The sequence below is a fragment of the Gossypium hirsutum genome, chromosome D07 (assembly GCF_007990345.1).
Source record: "Gossypium hirsutum isolate 1008001.06 chromosome D07, Gossypium_hirsutum_v2.1, whole genome shotgun sequence".
NCBI classification, from domain to species: Eukaryota; Viridiplantae; Streptophyta; class Magnoliopsida; order Malvales; family Malvaceae; genus Gossypium; species Gossypium hirsutum.
The window spans coordinates 49,668,058-49,678,576 of NC_053443.1; the positions used below are offsets into that span (position 1 = coordinate 49,668,058).

A 10,519-nucleotide genomic window follows, 5' to 3' on the forward strand; every position below is an offset into this window, starting at 1 on the left:
TAATGTGACATTTCTTCATCTTTCATCTGCCAAGACAACCCTCCATACTTTGCATATCATTTATAATTGTAACAGACATATAACAACATTCAAGAGTTCATTTTATTGATAATACAACATATCATACCAAACATAACATCTAGTGGACCATTGCAAAAATAACTTCATCAATAATTATTTTCTTAGAAAATTTTATCAAACAGTGAACTGGAATGTATAATTGAACATGAAATTATGAAACAAGACTTTGTATAAACTATCCACGATAATGCAACTCATCATCAGCAGAACATGTAGACAACCACAACGTGAAAACATAATACTATTATATATATAAAACAATCACTGAAGGTTTGAGTTTAGAAACTCACCAACAAAATACCTAGGTTGACAGAGCTTACGCCTGCTTATCCTTCCCTTTATCACTTGGACCTCCTCTTTCTTGGTTGGTAGATTTCTAAGTTCTCAAATGTTTATGCTAACACCTTAGGTTCTTCCTTTCATGCAACTCGTTTCTTAGTTTTCCTTTCTTATAGAGTGAACGAGAGAAGAACAAGAAGATAAAAAAATGATAGAAAAGAAATGAATATCATCATGAAGAACCTGTAACACCCCGAACCCGAGGCCGTCGCCGGAGTCGAACACGAGGTGCTAACAGACTTCAAACCACTAAAAAAAATTTCCCAGACAAGCTGCCAATCTACGTACTAGTCACTTTAAAAATCATATCTTGAGTTCTGAAACTCAAAATCCAGTTCCGTAAATTTTCCCTGAAACTAGACTCATATGCTCATCTACATATTTTTTTCTAGAATTTTTGGTTGGGCCAATTAGTACAGTTTATTAGTCAAAGTCTCCCATGTTACAGAGATCGACTACACTGACCTTTGCACATTACGACTTGGATATCTCCCTGTACAGGGCTTCATTACTGATGTCGTTTGTTTCTATAGAAACTAGACTCGAAGGGGAATCTATGCACATATGGCATGACTTCTAATTATCTCTGGTTAATTTATAATGAATTTCCAAAGTCGGAACAGGGAATCCAGAAATCGCTCTGGCCCTGTTTCACAAGAGTTTAATTATCTCCTAACATACAGCTTATATGGTCGTTTCGTTTCTTCTATATGAAAATAGACTCATCGAGCTTCGATTACATAATTTATTCATTAATTAATTCCACTCCTACTATTTTTAGTGATTTTTCAATCTCACGTCACTGCTGCTGCCAGCATCTGTTACGAAAGCAACTATGCCTATTTCGTGATTTCTCCTTGATCTAACTAGTAATTCATCATACATATCACAAATCATGATCATGACTAGCCATGCCAAGGGCTAATCATTGTCAAACATCTCCCTACTACACTATTGCCATATCATGAATTTTGACACCAAAAAAATCAACCATGACATATGGCATAAAAATCGAATTTCCAAGACTTACGACCTAACATTATAGAACCAAATCCAACCGAACATTTATGCCATTTTCTCATGGCTAAAAGTTTACATACCAAATTTCAACAAAACATATTAGCCTATACATGCCGAAATGTTCTCCTAGACCGACTAAAAAGAAGATACCAAAAGTTGCTAGCCGGTGTGATGACTTCGATGACGGTCCGATCACGCAAAAAGAGACGAGTCCAAGAAACCTAAAATAGGTGACAAGGAAACACCGAGTGAGTATATAACTCAGTAAGTCATAAGCAATGCACTACCATCCATTAATAACATTATCACAAGAGGAAACAAAATGGAACGAGGCTAGTTACTCCATCCATACTGAACCATACCATAGTTCCTTAGACCTATCGGTTCAATCTCATACCAAGTCATGCATTCACATTCCATATACTAATCAATAGGATATTTGAGGCATTTTCATACATCATTGTATTTTCGTTACAATCATACAACTAAACGACCTTTCACCTATTCCACGATAAATCTTATGTACGTGACTTCAATTATAATTGTCACATAGGTTCAAACTTACCAAGCTCAACTCCAAATATAAACATAGCGCCTATTAGCCATGAACTCAAGGTACTTACCCGATCCGCTGTCCGTGATCAACTTAATAATGTCGCACACTTAGTGTCCATAGTGATTCAAAAGTATATATTAAGTCCGCACACTCAGTGTTATATAATCAACTCGCACACTTAGTGCTATATAATCAAACTCGCACACTTAGTGCTACATAATCAAACTTGCACACTTAGTGCTATATAATCAAACTCGCACACTTAGTGCTATATAATCAAACTCGCACACTTAGTGCTGTACAATTTAAACCCGCACACTTAGTGCCAATCTCATGATCATAAATGTTTATACCCGCACACTTAGTGCCGAGATCAACGACTCAATACATCTCACCTCTTTTCTTTTCATTCAACACTTTCATCACCACATGCATACATGTATATATATATTTATCATTCCATTCAGCATCATTACATAGACGTTATGACCATTTAAATTAATACAAACTATATGCTTAATGACTTACTTTGTGTTGGGTAAGACGGTTCCAACTCGGCTACTCGATGATCTTTTCTTTGCCTTTGCTTGATTCTCCTCCTTTAACTCCTTGAGCTTAATCAATAAATCAACTAGTTTAACCGCCTTGCTAAATATTTACAATCCAATTACGCATGCATATGTATGTTAGTATATTCGGCAATCACCCTTACTAATCACCCATTTAGTCGATTGTAGGGAATTAATTATAATATCTCTAGGATGTACTCTACATGGCCGAATATACCATGTTAGTTTTTTTTTAACATTTCCTATGTAATTACATATAGGTTTTTACACTTTAAGTTTCACACATTTCACCTTTTAATGCCTATTGCTCATCCCTTTGATCTTAACCTAAATGACAACTCCCTCTCCCCATATCTCAACCGAATTATCCATAACATCAAGACTAAAATTTTGCACCTTGAACTTCATACATTTATAAAAGCTTCCATAACTCATTCGGCTTTAACAATTACCCATTTCTCATAAAAGAAATTAACAAATAAAATAAACATTCCATTAACCCATATGGCCGAATGTACCAAGCATTACTTAACTAAAATTCCACAAATTTCAACCTCATAATAATCTCTACTTATTCAATACAACATGAAACAACCTCTACTCCTAACCTCTTGATATACGGCTTAATGCCCAAACCACCATAAAAGTTTGATTTTTCATGACATTGCCGAAATGCATTTCAACAATTAGCTCAACATACAAAGGAAGTTAAAACCAACATTTCAAAACTTACCTCCAGCTAGAAAAAGGGTTGCCGAATTGCCTTAATGAAAACTTCCCTATTTCTTTCCTTTTTGTTTCGGTTTTGGCAAGATGGAGAAGAAGATGAACACTCCTCTCCCCTTTTTCTCTTTTATTCAATTTTATTATAATTATTTTAAGCCATTTGTTAACTAAACAAAACATATTAAATCAGAATAAGTGGAGCACCATCACCCCTTGGCCAGCCACTCTTCATCTTTTGGGTAAATTGACATGCAAAACCACCCTTTTTGGTACATGCACTAATAGACCATTTTAAATTAGCCTATCATATTTCACCATGTCTCATATCGATTCCTATTTAATAATTTCTCATGCAATTGGCAAAATTAGAGAATGAAACTTCCACATACTCATGCACACACATAATAAGCATAGAATATAGCAATTAATTATTTTTATGACTCGGTTTTGTGGTCCCGAAACCACTTCCCGACTAGGGTCAATTTTGGGCTGTCATAGAACCCTTCCTATATATAGTCTATCTACCATCACTTCCCTTAATCCCAAGACAGTTAGTCTTATTAATACCCTTAATCATAATGTTTCCCATTAACAAAGATTGTTAGTTCTAATTTAATGGAACTAAATTCAAAATCTAATTAGTTACCCAACCAGCCTGTAAAGTTCACACATTTACACTAGAACTCGCTTAAACAAAAAATTTTCTAATTAAGTACTTAGAATTTCAACTATGCCGAACCTTTAATAATTCCAGCTGTGACACAACTAGCATTAAATCTAAAATGTTCAACGGAAACTAACATTATACAATCCAAATCCAACATAAAGGAACTTAAATAGTGCCATATAATATTTAAAACATTTGAAGTAAATAGTGTCTTAAATAAGCTTAAAATTTAAATTTAAATTTAAATGCTATAAAAAAATACAAAATATGGAATAAGACATGATATAAAAATACAAAATAAGCAAAACATTTGGTGTTATGAAAAATTATATGTACACAACACAACTACTCTAATGTGTTAAAATTTATATAAAACAAACCATTAAAATGTGCAGTTAAAGTTTTTGGTGTTGGCATGTTTGACTTATTAATTATATAGTTTTTTGTTTAATCTTTTTAAGTAACAAATGAGTAGCTAGGGATGTTTCAAATGACATTAATGAGACTATCATTCATTCGAATGACTTGAGAAGAAGTAGACTAGTTTGAGATGATTGAGTATCCTTATTCTTATCTCTTAGAAGAGTTTTGAAGATGATGGGAAGCTGATTTTAAAAAGAGTTTTATTTGAATATTTTTCAAGATAATCCAAGTGATAACATTTAGATTTAAAAGAGATTAAAGTCTTATCCAAGTGGGGTGAGAATTTCGACTTGAATTAGAAGTTCTACTGGGACTTCTTGATATCTTTTAGATAAGCTGCTAATGATTTAAGTCAAGTAGGAGTCTTACTTTCCATGGAGTTGATCACGTTTACTTTAAGTAGAATTGAACTTGTTGAAGGCTTTTAATCTATCCTAGTTCAAGTTGGAGATGAAATTATTTGAAACCTATTTAAAGGTTGCTATATCGCACAACAAGGGTGTGCTTTTGTAGGTGCTTTTCTTAAGAATTTGAGGGTTGATTATTGTGTATTCAAGCACCTTTTTCTTAGGAATTTATTGAGATTTATATCGTTTCTATTGTGGGGTTTTTGGGAGAGTGATTTGTAACAATTTGGATTCAACTTTGGGGTTGCTGGAAATATTGCATTTTTATGAGAACTTTGAGACATATCCTCAGTAGGTAAAGGTGGAGAATTGAATCATAAAATTATGGTTCCGTATTCTACTCCATGAGACCTTTACAACGATATATCATATGCTCAAAATGGTTGAGTGATGAATGAGAAATTGATGCTCAAAGTAAGCTACTTGAAAATATTTGTTGAGGAAAAGAAAAGCTTAGATCCCACATTGGTTCAATACCAAGTGTGAGATGGTTTTATATATGGGAACCCTCTTGAAGGGTGATTGAATGACTATGCTTGGAACCCTGCCTTGCGTGCAGGGGCTGCACTTCCAAACCCGATGGGGTTAGGGCGCACCCGCACAATGTGGGCAACGTGAAATGTCTGGACCAGTCGAGCCCAAATTGGGCCTATGGATATTTAAGTTCTTTTCGTTCCAGTAGATATTGATGGTATTCGTGAACCTATTTCTGGATCTCTACTTTATGAAAACAATATTATTTCTGGTGCCATTATTCCTACTTCTGCAGCTATAGGTTAGCACTTTTACCCGATCTAGGAAGCTGCATCTGTTGATGAATGGTTATACAATGGCAGTCCTTATGAGTTAATTGTTTTACACTTCTTACTTGGTGTAGCTTGTTACATGGGTCGTAAGTGGGAACTTAGTTTCCGTCTTGGTATGTACCCTTGGATCGTTGTTGCGTATTTAACTCCTGTTGCAGCTACTACCGCTATTTTCTTGATCTATCCAATTAGTCAAGGAAGTTTTTCTAATGGTATGCCCCTAGGTATCTCTGGCACTTTCAACATCATGATTGTATTCCAGGCTGAACACAACATCCTTATGCATCCATTTCACATGTTAGGCGTAGTTGGTGTATTCGGCGGCTCCTTATTCAGTGCTATGCATGGTTCCTTGGTAACCTCTAGTTTGATCAGGGAAACCACAGAAAATGAATCTATTAATGAAGGTTACAGATTCAGTCAAGAGGAAGAAACTTATAATATCGTAACTGCTCATGGTTATTTTGGCTGATTGATCTTCCACTATGCTAGTTTCAACAATTCTCGTTCTTTACATTTCTTCTTAGCTGATTGGCATGTAGTAGGTATTTGGCTCACCGTTTCAGGTATTAGCACTATGGCTTTCAACCTAAACGGTTTTAATTTTAACCAATCCGTAGTTGATAGTCAAGGTCGTGTAATTAATACCTGGGCTGATATTATTAACCGTGCTAACCTTGGTATGGAAGTTATGCATGAATGTAATGCTTATAACTTCCCTCTAGACCTAGCTGCTATTGAAGCTCCATCTACAAATGGATAAGACTTTGGTTTTAGTCTATATGAGTTTTTGAAAATAAAGGAGCAATAACCACTTTCTTATTCTAGCAAGAGTGTTGGTATTGCTCCTTTATTTCGATTTAGTGGTCTTTCTTTTCTTTACTTTACCTTTTTTTATTTTTTATAAATATATATATAAAATATAAAAAATACGTAAAAAAGATCTTACCAAAATTTTGTAAATTTTTTATTTTATGGTAAAAATAAAAGATAAAGATTGGAATTTTCTATATATTGGATATCAGAAATAAGATTAAAAAAAGAATGATGACTGATAGAAATAGAAATCGTTGCAATTTGTATTTGAAATATTTAAACAAGTAAAAAAATACTATAGAGTATAGTAATTGTATTGTAGCGGATGTAGCCAAGTGGATTGTGAATCCACCATGCGCGGGTTCAATTCCCGTCGTTCGCCCATGTCATTTTTTTAATAAAGGATTTGCTACAAAAGAATTTTTTTAGTGAAAGCGCCGTATTTTTTTACTTTAAAAATATATATTTTTTGTTTTTGTAAAGATGAAGAAAGAAATAATCTCTCCTATTTACTTTGTCGACGAACAATCAAATTATCACTATATTTATTCCTTTTTATACTTCTTCTTCCAAGTGCAGGATAACCCCAAAGGCTTGCTGGTTTTTTTCTGCCAATTGGAGCCCTCCTTTCACCACCCACATAGGAATGGTCTATAGGATTCATAACTACTCCTCTTACTACAAGATGCTTACCTAGCCAACCTTTAGATTTGGCTCTACCCAAACTTTTCTGGTTCACACGAACATTCCCCACCTGTCCGACTGTTGCTGAGCAGTTTTTGGATATCAAGCGGACCTCCCCAGAAGGTAATTTTATTGTGGCCGATTTCCCCTCCTTTGCAATCAGTTTTGCAACAGCACCCACTGCTTTAGGTAATTGTCTACCCATTCCAAGTGTGATTTCTATGTTATGTATGGCTGTGCCTAAGGGCATATCAGTTGAAGTAGATTCTTTTTTTTGATCAATCAATTAAAACCCCTTCCCAAACTGTACAAGCTTCTTCCAAATCATACAATTTTCTGGATGTAGATGATGATATCTATACAGATGGATTTGTATAATTCTTATCATATAATTCTTATATATATTGTACAATGAAGTACCACATGATTGGATATATAGGAATCCAAGTCTATCGAACCACTCATGTTATGATCTTTTACATCCTAGGTCTTCTCGTTCCGTCATCTGGCTTATGTTCTTCATGTAGCATTCAGACCGAATGACTCTATGAAATTACGTCGATACTTTCACATATTATGGGTAACGTAGGAGACATCTACTTTTCCCCTGGGGAATCTTTCAAATTACTACTGCTTAGCTTTCAATTCACCTCTGACCATCAAATGAAATGTGAATAACCCGTCCTCCTCTCTTTGAAACAAGAGGCGCTTTTGGTTCTGTCGGTGCTTGAAACAATTTTGTCTTTTCCATATTACTATATCTTTAGAGTCAATAATTTTATATGAGGAACTGCTGAACTCAATCACTTGCTGCCGTTACTCTTCAGTTTTCTGTTGAGGTCTATCCTGTAGAGGTACTCAAATTGGATCAGCGATCGATTTTTAGGTTTCATCGTAAACCTAATTGGTTTCGTCCAATTATGTAAATCAATAGTTCAAACCGCACTCAAAGGTAGGGCATTTCCCATTTTTATAGGAACTTCTTTACCAGAAACAATGCTATCTGCAATTATAGACCCTCTGGGATGTAAAATATATCTCTTCTCACCATCCCCATAGTGTATAAGACAAATGTATGCATTTCGATTAGGGTTGTATTCTATGGTAACGATTCTACCATATATATCTTTTTCATTTCATTGAAAATCAACTTTATGGTATAGACGCTTATGACCTCCCCCTCTATGCCTTACGGTAATGATTCCTCTGGCATTACGACCTTTACCACAACAATGTTGTCCATAGATCAAATTATTTAGTGGATTGAATTTCACTTGACTGTCTACGGCTCCATTGCGTGTGCCTGGGTAGAAGTTTTGTATAAATGTATCGCCATGCTATTAAGTATTTTGATTAAGTATTTTGATGTAATTATTTGATTCTAATCAATTTCATTTTATTTTAATCAAATTGATTCAATTGTCCTTTTAATGCTGATTTTGTCTCCTTATACATTGATATTTCTATAAATTCCTCCACTTTGAATGCCTATAAAAGGCTAAAACTTCTTCAGACTTATTTGCTCAATTTTCCACTCTTGCACCGATTTTCTGTTGCTCTCAAAACTCTTCTTTTCTTTTTCGAATTTTTTCAAACGTTCCTATGATAGAAAAAGGCAATGTTCGTTCGTTGATCGATGTAAAGGTGCTACTACTTTGATCTTTGTGTTGTCGTATCCTAAGAGACATTCGAACAATGTTTCCCCAAGTACCATAGGAGCGACCGAATCTGTCTTAAGGAAACTATGTTTCACAGGCTTCAACGTTTCGTAAAATCTCTATTTTTCCTTTTTATTTCAACTTTCCTTACGATTTTGTTTGATTTTCGTATTTGACAAATTAAATATAAATTGTTCTATTTATATTTCATTTTATATATAGTTATTTATTTATTTATATTATCTATTTTGTCTCGTTAACATATTTTTGTCCAACAATCTTAAGACAAACTTTGATTATTTTTTACAATTCTCTAATCCGAGACAAACAAGACACCAAGGCGAAAAAATATTTTTTGAAAATAATTTTTTTAAAATTAAATAACTCTGTTTTGGGATTTTTCTCGCCGATCAACATATCTTTTTCCTTTATTTTGTTTTTATTTCCAAAGGAATATTAAAACTAATAAAATCTGTTTCGAGATTTTTCCCGCTGTTTAACAAATTTATTCGATTTTGTTTCCAAATTAAAGGTAAATAAAATCTGTTTCGGGATTGATTCTTGTCGTTCAACGATTTTATTCCATTTTTATTTTATTTCCAAACGGGAAATTAAAGGTAAATAAAATTTGTTTCGGGATTGATTCTTGTTGTTCAATGATTTTATTCCAAATTTTGATTTTATTTCCAAAAGCGAGTAAATTCAAACCTATTTCGGGATTGATTTTCACTGTTCAACGATTTTATTCCAAATTTTAATTTTATTTTGAAAAACGAGTAAAATAAAATCTGTTTCAGGATTGATTCCCGCCTTTTAATGATTCTATTCCAAATTTTGATTTTTTTGGTAAAAATGAGAACTTAAAATTAAATAAAATCTGTTTCAGGATTTATTCATGCCGTTTAACAAGATTTTATTTGATTCCAAATTAGAATTAAATTAAATAAAATTTGTTTCGAGATTTATTCTCTCCGTTTAACAAGATTTTATTTGATAATTTTTCGTGTCGAAACAAAGAAGTAATGAAATAATTCCGTTTCAGGATTTATTCCCACCATTTAACATATTTTATTTTGATTTAATGATAAATTTTGTTTCGGGATTATTTTATTTAACATATTCTGCTTTAGAATTTATTTCTGCCGTTTAACAAATCAAAGAGAAATTTTTCTGTTTATGGTGGCATTAATTGTGGCTTTAAATTGTGAATTAAAAAGACAATATGAGAATGAATGTCTAGGATTGGTTCTTTGAAAGACCTGGTATTTAAGTGTGCCGAATACACCACCTCTCTTTTAAAGTTACCTACCTAGTGCATTATTTTATTGTATTTTTTATTTGACCGAATAAACTTTTGTTTCGGATTTTATGAGATTCCTAACGTCTAACAAAAGTTGATAAGCTTTCTAATTCTGATTTTGTTTCTTAATAGAAAAAATGGAGACTCCCACCAATTCAATCAATTCGTAATTTGAAGCTTTGGTTCAAATGCAATCTTCAATCCAAAACTCAGTATTGTCGGTGGCAGCTGCTATAAGCCACAACGAGAAACCTGTAAAATTCTCGACAAAATTTTTAGACTTGGCAACAAAAAATGCTGTTTTATTTGAACAAGTTAAACTTGGCCAAATTTTTGAAAGATGACCCTCATATTGTTAAAGAGGGCGAGGTAGATGAAGTTACCACTTTCATTGCTATTGAAGCTTGGAAACATTATGATTTCCTATGCCGAAACTACATCCTGAATGGATTGTTGGATGCACTGTA

The 10,519-nt window shown here is 33.5% G+C and overlaps 2 pseudogenes; one reads left to right on the top strand and one right to left on the bottom strand.

Moving 5' to 3' along the window:
* Positions 1-5,314: 5,314 nt before the first annotated feature.
* On the top strand, positions 5,315-6,457 carry LOC121219176 (photosystem II protein D1-like; annotated as a pseudogene).
* A 458-nt stretch (positions 6,458-6,915) lies between these two features.
* Positions 6,916-8,430, bottom strand: LOC121219519 (50S ribosomal protein L2, chloroplastic-like; annotated as a pseudogene).
* Between the last annotated feature and the right edge of the window lie 2,089 nt (positions 8,431-10,519).